Raw genomic sequence first — 18,009 nt, forward strand, 5'->3', positions numbered from 1 at the left:
TTCCTGATTATTTTCACTATTGGTCCCCCTTTTGTGTGGATTGTTTGATTGCAATTTTACGCCTCTGAGCCCCTGAGATTTTCTTTGGTTTGAGGTGTAGTTTTTCAATCTTCTCCGTTACCTCCATTTCAGTGGTTTCGTCTTCTGGTTTGGTATAGCTTCCTGAAGACCCCCATCGCATCTCTAGAAGTTTACGCAAGTAGATTGTCCTACAATTCTTGGTTTATGGGAGTTGAAAAGGGTTCGGAGACCTCTTCAATTTCCATAAGTTGGTTTTTGGGGTCTCCTTTGCAGGTTCCCCCAATGTTAATTTCGTTTGTTCTATCCATATGATTCCTAGGAGTGTGAGGGATCTAAAAGTCCGCGCCGTAGGAACCCTCTCTCCGGTGTAAAGTTGATTACTCACGGGGGTCACCTGGTACCCTTGAAGCTCTGTTATTGGAAGAGATACCCCTGTACCTACCATCCATCGGCATCGCATAACACTCTAGAATCGGGCTGGATTGTGAGATTAGGATTGGGATTTGGGTAGGAGGAGGAGTAAGGTGTGGGGTGTAGGGTTTATAGTTTCCGTCTCTTTCATCATCAGAGTACACCCGCTTATAAGCTTCATGAGCTTGGAGTTGAGTATTATTGGGTTGTCCGGAAAATAATGCAGGATTTTGGTATTAAACAAAAAAAAAGAAACTAGTTACTTTAAAGCAATGTTCTTTAATCAAAATAATTTCCCATACTCTCAATACATTTCTCCCAACGTGTTGGTAACTTATTAATTCCGTCTGAGTAGAATTCAGAATTTTTAGAATTGATAAAGTCAATAAATGCATTTTCCAGTTCCGTTTGATTTTTGAATATTATGTGTTGTAAGTAGTGGTCCAGGTGTCTAAAAAAATGGTAGTCAGTAGGCGAGAGGTCCGGAGAGTAGGGTGGGTGAGGCAAAGTTTCATAGCCAAGCTCCAATAATTTTTGTGACGTTACACGTGACACATGTGGTCGAGCGTTGTCATGCAACAAAATGGGCCCTTTCCGATTGACCAAAGAGGGCTTCATTACTGCCAATTTCTGATGCATGGTATTAATTTGGTTACAGTATGATTCAGCATTGATGGTTTCGCCAGAATTTAAGAAGCTGTAGTGTATTAAACCAAATGAAGCCCACCATACCGTAACCATTACCTTTTTTTGATGAGTTGGGGGCTTTGGAAAATGTATTGGAGCTTCTCCTTTGTCGAGCCACTGTCCAGAACGTCTAGTGTTATCGTAGAGAATCCACTTTTCGTCACATGTAACAATTCTGGCCAGAAATGGGTCATTTTTGTTTCGACAAAGAAGTGATGCACAAACATCAAAGCGCTGATTTTTTGGCGATCGTTTAATGAGTGTGGAACCCAATTTTCGAGTTTTTTCACTTTTCCAATCGCCTTGAGGTGGTCAGCGACGGTCGTTTTACTGACTTTGAGTTGCTCTGCAAGTTCTCGAACAGTTGTTTTGGGGTTTTCTTCCACCACTGATCGCAGAACATCATCATTAAGAGAGGAAGGCCTTCCACGACCTTCTTCATCTTCAAGGCTGAAATCTCCCTCCCGAAATTTTTTAAACCACCTTTGCACAGTGCACTCATTAACACAACCCTCGCCCCAGACTTGGTTAATGTTTCTAGCCGTTTGGGCTCCGCTTCGGCCGAGTTTAAACTCGTAAAAGAAAATCGTACGAAATTCTCGCTTTGACATTATAAGGATGACTGAATTATTTCCAAGTAGCGGAATGCTACAGAGGTAAACAAACAATATCATTTGGAAGAGGATTAATAAGTGTTGACATTCATACAAATGAGTAATCCTGTAAACGTAAACAGAATATTTTATATAGATTTTTTTAAATGAAAACTTAAAATCCTGCATTATTTTCCGGACAACCCGATACATATTACCCAATCGTACCGCTAAAATACAAAATAAAGTAGTCTGATTGCAATAATTGTTTTCAGAAATATACGAATACATCCAAAATTTATATGTAAGAAAATTGGAATTTTTATATTAAGAAAATGGTTAGTGCGTTTCATTACGTTGTTTCATCTATCAAGGCGATCATTTACTAAATGCTTTAACTACCTACAAAAAGCATAAATATGATTAAATTCATTATATATGTATATAAATGGCGATCATAACACTCAGCATATTTGTTATCATATGGTTTATTTTAATGTCTCTAAGCAAACAAGAACGTGGCGTACTTGAACCTGCCGTAGTTGTAATGGCACAGCCGTAAGGTGTGTGTGCTGCATGTTTAATTGTGTTGTGAACATTTCCAGGTTGATGATGTAGGTCGCATTTGAACGGTTGCTGACTGTTTGCATACTACAGCGGGACGCTAAGTATGCATTCGGCCTAATTCCGACGTGCTCTGAACCGGATATTTAGTTTAAATTGCGATGACTAACTAATAAATGATGAATACTAATTTTGGCTTCAAAGTAAATAAATTGACGCAATAAATGTCTTTTATTTCGTCGAGAGGTTAACGTTGCTCTTTAAATTCACAACACGATCAGAACCGGTGGTTGGCTCGTGGTTAAAATCAATGTTTTAAGATTCCTTTCGCTATCAAACTTTCACATAGCAACTCTTGCCCAATTAGCAAATTGTTTTTTGCAACTGTGAAGTTTTCGTTAAAAAATAAAATGAAATAAAAACAGACATTTTTTCAAACATAAATATTATGAAAATGTGGCAAACGTGCTAACTGGCAGATACGGAGAGAGAATGTGGCACTGAATCAAGTTGAACATTAATTCATATAATTCACTAATTTTGTGGTCCGCTTGACCAATTAATATATTACAAGAAGGGAAAATTCAAAAGGTGGGGTTGAGATGGGAAGTTAGTGTCCGAGTGGATCGAGGTCAACATAGCTCAAGTGGTAGAGCAGCGGCGTATCTAGCCGAAGATCTTGGGTTCGAATCCTGCTCGTGCCATTGACTTTTTTATCTCAACTAAAAACCTTAAATAGTTGTAATTAATTCATATCTAAAACGGCTACTATATTTTTGTTTTATGTTTGAAGGGGCTCAATTACGCGGTTATGTACAGATATGAACTTAATTTTTTTGTTAAATAATTATTTGTAGCCTACACTATATATATATTATGTAGGGGGGCGACCAAGACCCGGGGGGTTAAATGACTGGGTAGACTCGTACCCCATCCCTAAAAGGTCCGGGACTTGGTCGGCTCACGTGTCCTGCATAAACCTCTTGGACCTGTTCACAAACCCCAAGATTTTGGACCATTTAATCTCGGGGAGTGATTTGGTGATGTCCTCTCCTTCAAAAGTTACAAATCTAGACCTAGCATACCTATCACACTCTGCGAGGTAGTGCCTTGCCGTTTCTTCTTTTGTTTCCAAAACGGAAAAAGGGATCTGGTAAAATACCCATTACGGAGAGGTGTCTTCTCAGTGGGCAAAGGCCCGTCAGAATACCTATCATCCTCATAATTCCCTTCTTTGAGTTAGAGAATAGCCATTTCGATTCTGTTGGTTTAATCACCTTAACAAACTCTTTCGATTGCCTATGTCCGGGGGATAGATTCCATGCCTTAAGGAATTGTTTCAAACCCCAGTTATTAATACTCTCTTTTGCTGTGCTCATAGAGTGAGGTAATACCGGTTGTGGCCCAACAAACACAGTATTAGAGCCTTCTTTGGCTAGGCCATCCGCCTCTTCATTGCCATGGTGTCCTTTATGTGCTGGTATCCAAATAAGGGTTACCTTGTTCACAAACCTGAAAGAGATCCTATTGACAAGATATATAGTTTCCTCCACCAGTTGTGAGGTTGACAAATCTTTTTGTAATGCCCTAAGACTAGCCTGACTGTCAGAAAAGATTTTAATATCTTTTCCCATAATTTTATTTTCCATCAGTGTTCAACAACACACATTGTTGGCCCAGATTTCCGCCTGAAAAACGGAGGTGTTATTGCCAAGAGGGGAGGAAATGCTGATTCCTAATTTTGGTATGTAGATTCCTGCACCACTCCCTCTACCTTTGATAAATGAACCATCTGTGTAGTAGTCTATGTTACGATGGTCATCATCCAGACTATAATCATAATCACAAGGGGTGACTACCTGAAAGTGCTTTTCCCCGAAGGGGTTTTAATCTTTTTATCACTGACGCTTAATAATTGACCGTTAACCTTATTCAACAGTTGAGAGATTTTCGAGTGACCTATGTTATGGCACTTATGATTCCAGCTGCCCTCGCTAATTAATCTGTAGCAGCTGATTAGTGCTCACCTTAACCTCAATGTGAAGTGGTGTGGTATTGGTTATGATTTCAAGTGCTAGGGTGGGTGTAGTTGAAAATGCTCCTGCCATCATCAAACAACCTAGTCTTTGAAATGACCTTAATTTATTAATATTCCCTTTATTTTCTAGACCTTTCCACCACACTAAAGCTGCGAAAAAGAATCTAGGTAGAATAATTGCAGTATATACCCATTTGGCTACCCATGGTTTTATGCCCCATGTTTTACCGACAATTCTCCTACATTGTACCATTGAAATAGTGCCTTTCCTGTATATGTTATTAATATGACCTTTCCAATCAAGTTTCCTGTCGTGTCACACAAAGGAATTTGATGGAATCCACTAACTTTAATTTTATGCCCTGAAATTTAGGGTTTTTAAAATTACCTAATGTTCTTCTCCTGCTAAACATTATCAATCCAAGATCCCCTCCTTATGTCCAAAGTGGTCGTACTAATTAATATCTTGTATACAATTAGTTGTGATTGACGATCAAATTTCGTTTCTAAAAGTATTCGTAGTTGTCCAAGTCTTCTGTCATCTGAAGGAATCAGGGGATATGAGATAGAAGAGAGGGCATGAACGGAGTGATGAGACTAAAGGATAGAGTAGGACTTAAAGAAGATGGAACCGATTAAATCTTCAACGATGGCAATGTTGAGATTATTGACGAAGGAAGGAACTTGGAGAATTCTTGTGGGGATTTTTGATTGGAATATTTGGATAGGGTGGATTTCGTCGTACATCACAGTTCTGTTCAGTATCTCCAAATAGGTCGAATTTTTGTTTTGTAAAGAGCTAGTATTATGTATTACAGTCATGATCAATTATCATCATTTTCGTTCAAGAAGTTTTCTTAGTTGATCTTCTTTTTAGTTCTTCTAAGTCTCAAGGAGATTCTACATCCGTCTGTTGTCTATATACACTTCTAAGTATCTGAGTTTAGTGAAGTCGATAGCTCCTTTTTTTAGATTACAATAGTGGGCAAGTTGTGACCGTTTTTTCAATGTAAATATACGCTGGATCAGTGTTGGGCAAAAATTAATCATGTCTAATGATTAATGATTGATCACTCAAACCGTTAATCATGATTGGTAGTAATTTAGTCATTAGTCACCATATGTGATTGATGGCTAAATTAGTCATGATTAGTAATTAAATACGAGGCATGACTAATTTAGTCACAATATAGTTAGTCATGACTAAATTTCGATAAATCATGTTCAAATGGGTGCTCAAAAAATGAAAAATACACAACTTCATCACTTTTAAAAAATTTTCTAACAGAAATTTATTTCATCAAAACGAAAATCCTTCAACACCTTATTTAACAAAAATCAATCTTCCAATTATAAGTAAAACTATTTTGTTATGAACATCCAAAAAATAATGATAATAATAATAAAATAAAATAAAATCTTAGAACAAGCTACGCTTTGAAAAGTAAATGTTTACATAACCGATTAATGGAAAAAGTATTGCTTTGAATTAAAATTTATTCCACTTGAAAGGAGAGATTTCTACATTATTTGGAAAAAACGCCATCTAAGGGTCTTGAATGTAATAAAATAGACATGTAGAATAACTATGTAACTTTGGTTTTTGTTTATGATAACACTTTTTGAATGTTGGCCTTGAGCACGACTCTCATCTCAAAATTTTTATCCGGAGTCTGTTGGATTTTGGTAAGTTGGTCATTGTAGCCAGAAATGGGCAAAATCTAACTAATTCAATCATGATTAAGAATTTTGATTGAAGTTTAATCATGATTGAATTAGTCCTGAGTAAATTAATCATTGTATGATTTAGTCATACCTCATGATGGAATTAATCATGATTAAATCACATAATGATTAATTTACCCATGACTAATTCAATCATGATTAAACTTCAATCAAAATTCTTAATCATGATTGAATTAGTTAGATTTTGCCCAACTCTGCGCTGGATACATTATTTTTTCATTCAGTCTTGTCCTCCAATTTTTGCATCACTCTTCGACAAACTCAGTTCGATGCTGGACATTGCTTGTGTAGAATTCGTGTTGGAAAAGAAAATTGCACCATCACCCATATAGGTGGCAATGATGATGTTGGGATATAAATAAAAGTCGTCCTTGGTATAATGGTAATATATTATAGGTATAATAAATGGTATACACACTGGTACCAAAAATACTCTCGTATGAGACGTCGGCGAGCGTTGATATCCGAGTACTCGTTGCTGCACCTCACACTGAATAATGCAGTAAGAGGTAGAGGCCACATCCAGGAACGCAACGGAGAAAATGGCTTCAATTGTGAAACCTTGCTGGATTGTTGAACCGGCCAATTTTTATGACAAAAAAAGGAAGATGAGGAGATGTGAGTCATAAAAGAGCATCCGGTGACTACTCTTTTGACCCGGCCTCACGATTTAGAAGAGATCATCTTCCTAAAAATTTCAATTAGAGTAAAACTTTGCCCATTAATCTCGTTAACTAATTAAACGGCGTCTTTTAATTACCGTGTCTTCCCATTTCCCGTTTTGCTGTTTTAAACTTAAAATTCATATTTAACACAATCATTTACATTTAAAGTGACGCATTTTATTGTTAGCATTATTATTATTATTATTATTATTATTATTATTATTGAAATTACGTTATATCACTTCAATTAGCTTCCTTATTATGCTTTGTTTGTATAAATTGAATTGTCAGCTAAAAGATCAACTTTTTTACTGCAAATTGTTATTGTAAAAGTTAACCGATGTACCTTACGATTGTTTCTACCAGAAAACGACCAATTGAACAAGTGTTTCGTGCCTGAAATTACGGCGCTTCCGACCAACACTCCCGCTATACTGAAAAGTTATGCAGGTTTAGCCTATATTTAGAGTGCTTGTAGACGTCCGTACTTTTCATCGGAGAACGTTTTTTTTACCGGATTTGCTATTTATGCTATAATGAAAGAAGGTACATACACAGGATATCAACACAGATAAATAGTCCGGGGACAATTTACTGGGACGGACCCCGATCCGGCTAAGAAAGTGCGGTCAACCACGCCAGTGTATTGATAGAGGATGTATCGCCCAATTGCTTGCCTACATGTTTCTTTAAATTATTATATTTATGTCACGTGTTTTAAATTATCGTACATCGTGTTACATTTATTTATCTGTTTAAATATTTTTTTATTCTTAGAGTATAGATGTACATTTGTACATACACATGTCAACACACGTCACATTTATTTATCTATTTAATTCTTTATTTAATTATATATTTATTTATTTATTCTTAGAGTATGGATACATGTGTTTTCATGTGCATATGTATGCAGTCACCTATTTATTTGTGTATGTATGTGCTTATTTATTTATTATCTAATTAATTATTAATTCCATTTATTTATTATAATTATATATATAATGTTTATACATAATTTATGTCTATGTACATATAAGTTATTTAAACTTTGATATTTGTCAAATGAGAGAGAGAGAGAGAGAGAGAGAGAGAGAGAGAGAGAGAGAGAGAGAAATAGTACTCATACTTACAGAAGTCTCAAATTGTTCATGTAATTTAAAATCATTAACCATGACTCAAATTGTCAGCGGGTTTTTTTAAATCTGTTTTTCCCCGCAATCGCAGTAGCAAGCAAAACAAAATGATTACATTGTTAAGCTTGTGTGTTCGATCCTCTCGGACACCAACTCTCCATCTCAATCTACAGCCTAAGATCGTGGGTTCGAATCCCGCTCGTGACACTGACTTTTTCGTCTCAACCAATACCTTACATAAAAAGGTTAATTAATTGAAAGGAATTATTCTTATTTTTGACGTTTTTCGATCGCTCCAGACAGGCATTTGAGTATGATAGTGTCAGTGTAATAGCTTTATTATAGGAAGGAGACAATCAGCGCGAAGTCGTTAGGAGAGTGTAAATCACTCTACAATAGGAAGGGTTCATCGCTTCAAAGAAACGGGCCCTCACAGAAGGCCAGGATAGGGTGTACGGACGAGAGAAAGAGAGGGTAGATTCATCTGATATCAGACTCTACTAAACGGTAGTTTTACGGGAAATTAGATAAGAAACGCACACGTGATAATCTTTTATGTCTCATATCACATGGGCTTTTGAAAGCTTTTCGCAAATTTATGAACAAAGTTGGGTTCATGGAGAAACAGTCTACTCACTTTCTGCACATTCTTCTTTCTTCTTCTGCTGTTAAAGATATTCTTTATATAGAACCTAAGTGTAAAAGTGAGTAGAACCTTTAAGTAAAACCTTGTGTCCAACCCTCAAAAAAAAATATGGGAAAAGCACTGGCTTTCATGTGGGCGCTGTGGGTGAGGTGCGTGGGCCTCATCCTTTCCGGCAGTTCGTTAAGCATTCCTTACACTTGAGATGGTGCGTTGGTGTCCGAGGGGATCGAAGTCACGATAGCTCAAGTGGTAGAGCAGCGGCGTATTCAGCCGAAGGTCGTGGGTTCGAATCCCGCTCGTGACACTGACTTTTCCATTTCGACCAAAACCTTACATAAAAAGATTAATTAATTTAAAATTAAATACGACTTTTAAGAAGAAAAAGTTAGTCACGGGTAGGTATCGAACCCACCCAGATCTAACTAATCTGAAGGCTGTTTTATCGATACCTACCTATTAATAACATTTTCTTCTTAATAAGAATAAGATAATGATTTTAAGGAGCTATTCAACTTAATCATGCTGATTTAGGTTATGTCTAAAGATTGTTATAATTTGATTTCAATGGTATTAGGTACTGTAGAACTAAGACCTTCCAGGCAGTCAGTGGAATTGTTGAAAGTGGCGTGGGTAGTTCCGAGGATGCTCGGGTTTTCTCCGGAGGGTGCTCCACATGCAAAGGGCAAATGGTCCCCGGGAAGTGGGGAGGATGTGGACTTTTCCAGGGGCCCCTGTGTCCACGTACGTAAAAAAAATGGAAAAATGGGTCAAAATCAGTATATGCTATAGAATGCTTGCGTGAGTTTCCTGCGATAGTTACTTGAAGGTAGTAGTTGTATATTTGATAATACAGAGTGATTGTGTATGAAAAAAAAAGATTAGGTTTACACTATTTAAAAAAAGGTGATGTACATAACCCAGTTAATTATAATTTTTATAATCAAAATCAGATTATAACCCTGTAACAATAAACAATTATAGTTACAGGATTTTCGGTTCTACCGGTCCTTTCATTCCATACGAAAGCTAGATACTGTGCCCAATCAGTTGTATTTTCCCCACCTTTTTGTGGTCCTTGGATTGGTCCTGTTTTCGCGAGGGTGCTCCAGATTTAACCTTTCCTTCGACAACAAAATACTCATATAAGAAACCAATACGTACTCCCACCAAAATTTCATGCTATTCGAGAACCATTTTAACTTCACTTCGCAAACGGTTAAAGCTTTGATAGATATAATTCCTGACTAAAAATCTGTCCAGGTTTGTAAATAATTCAGTCATTGGATTTCTTTCTATGCCTCAAGGCTACCTTTGTTCCAGTCTTTCCTTTCTGGAATAATTAACTTTGCATTTATTAAAGTTTAATTTTGAAGTTGTAGCATCAATTGGCATACGGAAATACAAACAGGATGCTTTTCGCTGTTTCGACTCTCGTTCTGGTGGCTTTATCTGACGGGTCTGCAAAGATAGATGATCTGAAATAGTACAATTCTCATTGACGCAATAAGTTGATTTCTCCGGTCATTTTTATTCTAGTAGAAAAATGACACCAATATAGAAAATGAATGATAAATTATTTCCGTCTTGTCTTTCGTTACCCGCTTTCTCTAATAAAAACCTCAAGGCGTAAATTCCTTGTGGACGAGCCGTCTCCTCGAGTAATATCCGCCCCGTCAAACTAATAAAAAGGTTATTTCCATAAATCGATTGAAGAAGGATATGACAGACGGCATGTAAATTCTCCTATAACGGTTTATTGATTCAAACCCCGCGAGAAATAATAAATTAGAACGGACACAGGTTGTAAATTGCAATGCGAGCAATCCCATTCCCACAGGTTTTGTCCACTACATAAAATCATGTTCAGAATAGTAATTATTACCAGCTGTACTAAATAGTGTTAGTATTTGTCTTTTATTTTAAGTGAACCACTATTTAAAGGTGCTTAAAAATTACTTTTTATATTCATTGAGGGGCTTTAAAACTTAGTAATGGTCTACACCTCTGCCTGGTTACTTCAGCCTTAAACATTAATAATCCTCAGGGGCGTATTACATTCTTATTAAATAAAATGAAGAAAAACGCTATTAACCATATATTGCTTTGATTCTTTTGGAAATTTTATCTTTTGTAGTTGAACATTTACAATAACGAATTCTTTATTTTATTTTTTACTAAAAGCTTTTTCAGCACGTGGGACTATTTAGTTAAAAGTTATTCCTATTTGCTTTAGTTTCTTAAACTATCATTAGACCACAGATCGCATTCTTCTTTTTTAAACTTTATGTCTGAAATAGAAATTTTAGAGAATCTAGAAAAGCATTTTGACCTCTGTTGTACGAAAAGTTTTAGGACGTTATGCTTAGTGACCTCACGGTCAAGTTCTTCCAGCTCTTTCTCGCCTACTTGTACTTCGTCGTCGAATCCGATCATAATGGACATGAAAATTCTAGGAGATTAAGAGACCGGCATTTAGTCAATGACGATGATGATAATTCTTTAATAAACAGTAATACAATATATAAAAAAGACAAAGTCTTGATAAAGCATGTATGATGTGAATGAAACAAAGACCTAAAATTAGAAAATTAAGGGAAGAAAGCAATATATAATCTCTTATCCTTTTTTGCGCTGTATTTTTTAACTTTATGGCACTTCATCGTGGCACGATGAAGAAAATATTTTTCTAAAACCTACGTCACGCCACACCGCACATCTGTGACGTTATTATCTTCAAATAATTATTAACTAATGGTCATTAAACAACACACATAAATTGTTTGCTTATTTCCTCTTTATTTTTCAAAATTCCCGATGTTTTGGGACGAGAGAGACGTCCTTATTTCAATTGCGAGACTGCTCGCACTATCTCAAAATTCGATCCGAGAAATTATCGCTAATTTTTCCTCTACAGAAGAGACTAAGATCGTGGTTTTTTATTTTTTTATTTAAAGATTTTTTAGATATTTATAGTTAACATTAAATTAGTTTCCATATGTTTTTCCTTATGACATTTCACGGGACCGGAAATTTTGCACGTTATAACTGATCGTTCCTTATAACCGGTATAGTTATAAACAATTTCTACTGACTTAGCGTTCGAACGCAAAGCCACTGGATTCGAACCCGGGAACTTTACCTTAAAGTCACCCCTAAACCGTTCAGCCACCGATGCTCTTGGGCTTCCGACATCTAGGTCATTTCAGCCCCTACTAAGTCTATATTCTATATTCTATACCCGTTCAAACACAACATTCATACAAATAAACACATTCATACAGTACACTCATTCCGTTTGGTCGATGGGGTACTTTTATAAATATTCCGCCATCGACCCCGAACACACACTCACTCGCTTTCATCGTTCGAGGGGCGATGATGACGTTATATTCACCCTCACCCCTCGCCATTCACGCTAATAAATACATGCACACAGACAAAACATATAGACACATAACACATAAGACATACTATATACAATACAAAAATCCAATTTCCCCTAAAAAGCGGAACAGGGGGACTCTGAAATTCGCTACCGTGATCGAGAACTCTTCTTATGTCCGGCGGCATGCCTACACCCTCTCTGTATGGAGCCAAAGCATGACACGCCTCTATTATGTGGGACATATCGAGCAACCTTTCTCTGCATAAGGGGCACCTGCGCGGGCTTTGGTGGTGTAAAAGCAGGTGCCCATGTGTCAACCGAGTATGGCCAATCCTCAGTCGGGTGAGGACGATCCCTCGTCTCCTGCTCAGATTCTCTGACTGCCGTCTACCGGTCGTGCTCTTGACTCGCAAGAGCCTCTCCGACGACCCCGCCCACTGACGCTGCCATCTTTCTTTTATCATATTTTTAACTGCGTGTTTAGCGTCAGGGGGCCTGGTCCGCGCGTTCGTTGCCCTCCAGGCCGATGTGTCCAGGAATCGAGACAACAACCACCGTTTTTCCGAGAGGCTCCAGCTCCGCGTATTTCTCTAACAAGAGCACGACGAGAGGGTCCACAGAGATCCTGTCGCGTAGAGCCCAAACAGCGCTCAGAGAGTCGGTACATACGAGGAAGGCTGAGCCCTCCCCGGTCCGCACCGCCTCCAGAGCGTGCCAAATCGCATACAGCTCTGCCGTGTACACACTGCAATGAGGAGGCAACGACCAGAAGGTGGCTACTCCCTCGCTATACACAGCACACGCCACACCATCGCCGGTCTTGGACCCGTCTGTAAAAATCAGACGAAAACCGGTGTATCTATTTCTAAGTTCAAGGAACTTAGCCTTGTAGAGGTATGGTGGTGTACACGATTTAGGCAAGTTCGCCAGATCGTCGCGGACGAGTACGGCCGGAAAGGTCCATGATCCCTTTTATTGTATTTTACGTTTGTGAAATCAAGTCAAAATCAACATATCCATCAGTGAAGATGGCGTAAATGTTACATTTATTATTTTTCTCAAAGTTCTACTAGCATAGTGGACGACGTGTTGAAACATTTTAGTCATATTTTTAGCAATAAGCTGCACAATTTATCAACAGAATTCTCCAATTCCAGAGGAAAAAGATTTTTGTTTGTAACTCAAAACTTTATGTGGTTAATATGTTTTTGTCACTTTATTTAATAAGATTGCAATAGGCCCCAGAGGATTTTTTGAGGTCTGAGTAACTAAGCAAAAGTGTAGACCATTACAAAGTTTTAAAGCCTCTCAATGAATATGAAACGAAATTTTTACTCAAATTAACCCTTTAAGTAGAGTTTCTCCTAAAATAAAAGTCAAATATTCACAATACAAGTACAAAAGTTTTAGTATTATTTTACGTAGCAGATAAAACACCGTCCGATAGTGTATACCAGTGTTCCATATTAAATCATACCTTCTCCTTTCCCTAACTTTCACCAAATTTTTTTTCTCAATATTATTTAATAATGTGTGGTGTTTAGTGGCCGTTACTTCAGGGTTATTTGGAGGTCGTGAAATGCGGTCTGGTGTGACGTAGGTTTTAGAAAAACATTTTCTTTATCGTGCCAACGTTTCGATATTTATTGAGATCATCTTCAGGGCCTGGAATGTATAAACATTGTTTAAATTTTACAAATACATGTAGGATGTGAAAAAATAAATAATGAATTTATACAAAAGTGTATAAATAAATATAATCTAAGAATTTTCTAGCATTGTATAAATTCATTTTTTTAATCTAACATTTTCTAGCATTGTATAAATTAATTTTTTTAATCTAACATTTTCTAGCATTTTATAAATTCATTTTTTTCCACACCCTATTACGCAAGACACGCAAGAATGGCACAATTACGCAGAAAACAAACACTTTGAGTAAGTACAAATACTTTGATTGAATATAACAAATATTTTTTGCATTGTATAAATTCACTTTTGTCCACATTTGTTAAATTTAAACAATGTTTGTAAATCCCAGGCCCTGAAGATGATCTCAATGAAGATCGAAACGTTGGCACGATAAAGAAATTGTTTTTCTAAAACCTATGTCACACCCGACCGCATCTCACGACCTCCAAATAATTATTTAGTAAATAATATAGGTTTAATGTCAGAAGACATATAAGCGAGACCTTTTATTTTTTTGTGTTAATTTTGTATACATAGTTTCAATATTTATATGCAAATTATCCTGAGAGCAATTTAATTTACACAATTAATTCAAGTACAATGACAACAATGGAAAGTTTCTTTTTGATGAATTGATATTATAATGAATGAAGTTAATGAAGTTGAATATTTGCGTCCACAGGTGCAATTTATTGTTTGCACCTGATGCGGTATTTCACATGCCAATTTACCTGAGACGATTTTCGTCTATTAGTATAAAAAAATCGCGGAATATTTTACTCAATCCTTAATTCATAAACGTTCATCACATTTATATTAATGAACGACAAAATTTTCAGTTTCATTTGACCTCGTTCTGGATGCATCATTCTTTATGTTCTTGATCGAATTAATCACCAATCGCCTTCGAGTCTTTCTTTTAGAAAGTATAACAACACGCGCTTCTTCAAGTAAATAGAGTACATTATTAATGTCAAGGCCAAAATTGGCCGGAGAGAAATCAAGTTTTACACATAGTGGTTCAGGTACTATATGGTACTCCTAACTCAGGAGTACATTTTCACGACTTTTCATACTTTTAGTCTTGTATTAAAAATGATCCAGCCATTTTTTTTTTTTTTTTTTGGCCAACATTAAAAGCACAGTCGGGTGGCAAAACACAAAGCTTTCCAGTGGCAATCCAGGTCACCATTAGTTTTACATTACTAAAACTGTCTCGAAAACTTTTTGTTAAAATTCTACTTTTATTCCCCGGTGTTTTTCAGATCGTTTTAGAGAAACAAGAAACCTTCCGACCTATCCTTTTGTCGAGATCGATTACGGAAGAACGAGCCACCCGTCGCCAGTAATAATCGCGTATTTATTTTCATAAACGGAGAAATGCTTATAATGAAATGCGTTTCAGCAAACGAAATTTAATTGTTTAAAGTGAGAAAAGGAGGCTGGCGCCTTTAAAATCTAACACAATCAAAAGTTTGTTGCCTTTTTCCTGAAAAAACCGGCTAAAAATAATCTTTTGTTAAACAGTTTAAAAAAAAGTTTGTCTTAGAGCAGTAATATTCCCTTTGTGCTCGATATATTGTATATTAAATTTGACATTAACCGACGAAGGGTTGAAGAAAAATACATATGGAATACGTTGCGTCCCCTTAAGTGCTGCAACAAGTTTGGCATTCATGTATTCATGTCAAATGTATGTTCATTCAGGTCACGTAGGATTGTCTACCTCGTTGCAATAGGAGTTTGCAGGCAATAATGTATTCAAATCACGGCTAATCGACATTCACTGTTTAACAGCTGTACAATCGCTTAAATTTGAACGTTTTATATTTTAAATTATATAATAGAAAATATTCGCGGGCCATTTTGTCAGCTTAAGCCGACCACGTCTGACCGTTCAGGGCTGTAATGTCACCGCCTGCGATCAAGCCCAAATTTCAGCTACGTGGGTAAACTTCTTTAAGTAGTCGACGTGTAAGTTAGGAGGTGGTGCTAAACTTGGCCGGTTTTAGCATTCAGTTCACGTTTCGGGTAAAATCACATCTTCAACAATAACGTTAATTTTAAAAAATGGGCCGCCATAAATTGGCACTGTTTAAATTTACGTTTCAAAACGGGTTCTTGTTAACAATAATAATAATAGTCATTTGTTAGTAATACAATATAATAATAATATACACTTTATTGCACAATATGTTATAAAAATTTCATAATATATCATTTAAAGTAATTTTCCGCATGGAAGTCCGTCAGCAGATCAATTAACATTTGACTCATGTTTTACGTTTACACAAGACAAAAAATAAATAAAAATACAATTTATCATTAAATAAACTTTTAATAATTAAATTAATTAATAACAAACATTATAAAGATTTCAATAAATATAAATTATAAATCATTGGGGCCAGCTATTTAAAAAAGGAAAAAGATTTAAAATATTCAAAAATTAAATTGTAATAACTTTTGGCGATAGTGCCAAGCGTGGCGGGCATAATTAATGAAATTAAATTGTTAATTAACAATTCAATAAATTGAGTTACATTTAATTAAGCCACATTATCTGATATTATGTCTCATAATAATGTAATATTTAATAATATAATATAAAGGTTGCTCGATGTGTCCCACATAATAGGGGCGTGTCATGCCTTGGCTCTATATAGAGAGCGTGTAGGCATGCGCCGGACTTAAGAAGAGTTCTCGAACAAGGTAGCGAGTTTCAGAGTCCCATGTTCCGCTTTTTAGTGGAAATTGGTTTTTTTATTCTATATAATATGTCTTATGTATTGAGACTATATTTTTGTCAGATTGCATGTATTTATTAGCGTGAATGGCGAGGTGTAAGGGTGAAATATAACGTCATCATCGCCCCTCGAACGTAGAGAGAGTAAAGCGGCCTATGGACGATCAATATTATTGCACAATATTTTGGGTTGTGCAATTTAATTGATCGTGTATAGACGATATTGAAAGTTGACGAAAAGTTGAAAATATATTGTACAACCTGGAAAATATTGCATCGTCTGTTGGCATTATTGCGCAATATCAGTCAGTTTGTGAAGTATCAACAAGTGGAAAATATTGCACAAACTTCAATATCGCCTTCAAACTATTCAAGTTNTAATATTATATTATATTCATATTAATCTTATATTATATTATTTATTGCAATATGCACTTTCTTCTTTACAGTCATTACATAATGAACTATTACATCCCTAACTCGACCTATGAAAAATCTTTTCCGTCTTTAGCTTTGGTAAGCATAAAAAGGATAAAATATGCAGGTTTATGAGTTGATGTTTAGACACAGAACGGGACACACGTCAATCATAAAGCTGCTGATTTCTCGTATTTTAAATAGATTTTTTGTAGAATTTTGATCTAACTTTTAAATCAGTGGTTTTATTGCGATAATGTTTTATTTGTATTTTTCATCGAGGAATTCTCGAGTAAATAAATTAAAATATTTTCTCAAGACCAAATTGAGTAGGTTCGAGGTTGTGTTTGCTGGTGAAGAAGCGATTACTTCCGATTTTAACAGTGATTGATTACAAACAATCTCCGGCGCAGCAGGAGAATATCCTATCTAGGATTACAACACTATCCTAACATTTTTTCTCAGTATTAACACTATTTTGAAGGGAATTATTTTTAATGAATAAAACTGGGATTCTAATATATTCAATTTATATTGGCATTCTTATTTCAATTTATTGTGGCCTGATGCCATCAACCTCCTAAACAGAGTATTAAAGCTGAGGCTGACTACAACCCACTGCTATATCGGACCGGAATTCTAACTCTATGTCATCGAAGAAACATGTATTCTCCACGCCTAAATCAACTACAGTAAATAGAGTAAAAAGTTCTCCGGAATTGTCTAAAATAAATAAAAAAGTCTTTAAGAAAGTAATATGTGTAATGTGTGGTGATTAGCGACCGTTAATCGATATTTATTTAGAAATCGTGAGATGTGGTCTGGTGTGACGTAGGTTTCAGAAAAACATTTTCTTTATGGTGCCAACGTTTCGATCTTTATTGAGATCATCTTCAGGTCCTGGGATTTATAAACATTGTTTACATATAACAGTTACATTTTTGGATGTGGAAAAATGAATTTATACAATGCCAAATATATTTTTTATATATCCAATCAAAGTATTTCTACTCACTCAAAGTGTTTTTCTTCTTTGAAATTCTGCCTTTCTTGCGTGTCGTTTAAAATCCAACGTATATAAACACAAAATAGCAAAATCTCACTGGCACTCTCGACACGACACGCAAGAATGGCACAATTACGCAGAAGACAAACACTTTGAATGAGTAGAAATACTCTGATTGAATATATAAAAAATATGTTTTGCATTGTATAAATTCACTTTTCCACATCCTAAATGTAATTGTTATATGTAAACAATG

General features: G+C 36.0%; 1 protein-coding gene across 1 annotated transcript in view; it reads left to right on the forward strand.

Annotated features, from left to right (window-relative positions):
- Positions 1–18,009, forward strand: part of LOC112127422 — a 215,031-nt gene that overhangs the window by 80,027 nt on the left and 116,995 nt on the right. The window lies entirely within an intron of this gene.

Source organism: Cimex lectularius, unplaced genomic scaffold (genome assembly GCF_000648675.2).
Source record: "Cimex lectularius strain Harlan isolate CLEC.00 unplaced genomic scaffold, Clec_2.1 scaffold254, whole genome shotgun sequence".
NCBI classification, from domain to species: Eukaryota; Metazoa; Arthropoda; class Insecta; order Hemiptera; family Cimicidae; genus Cimex; species Cimex lectularius.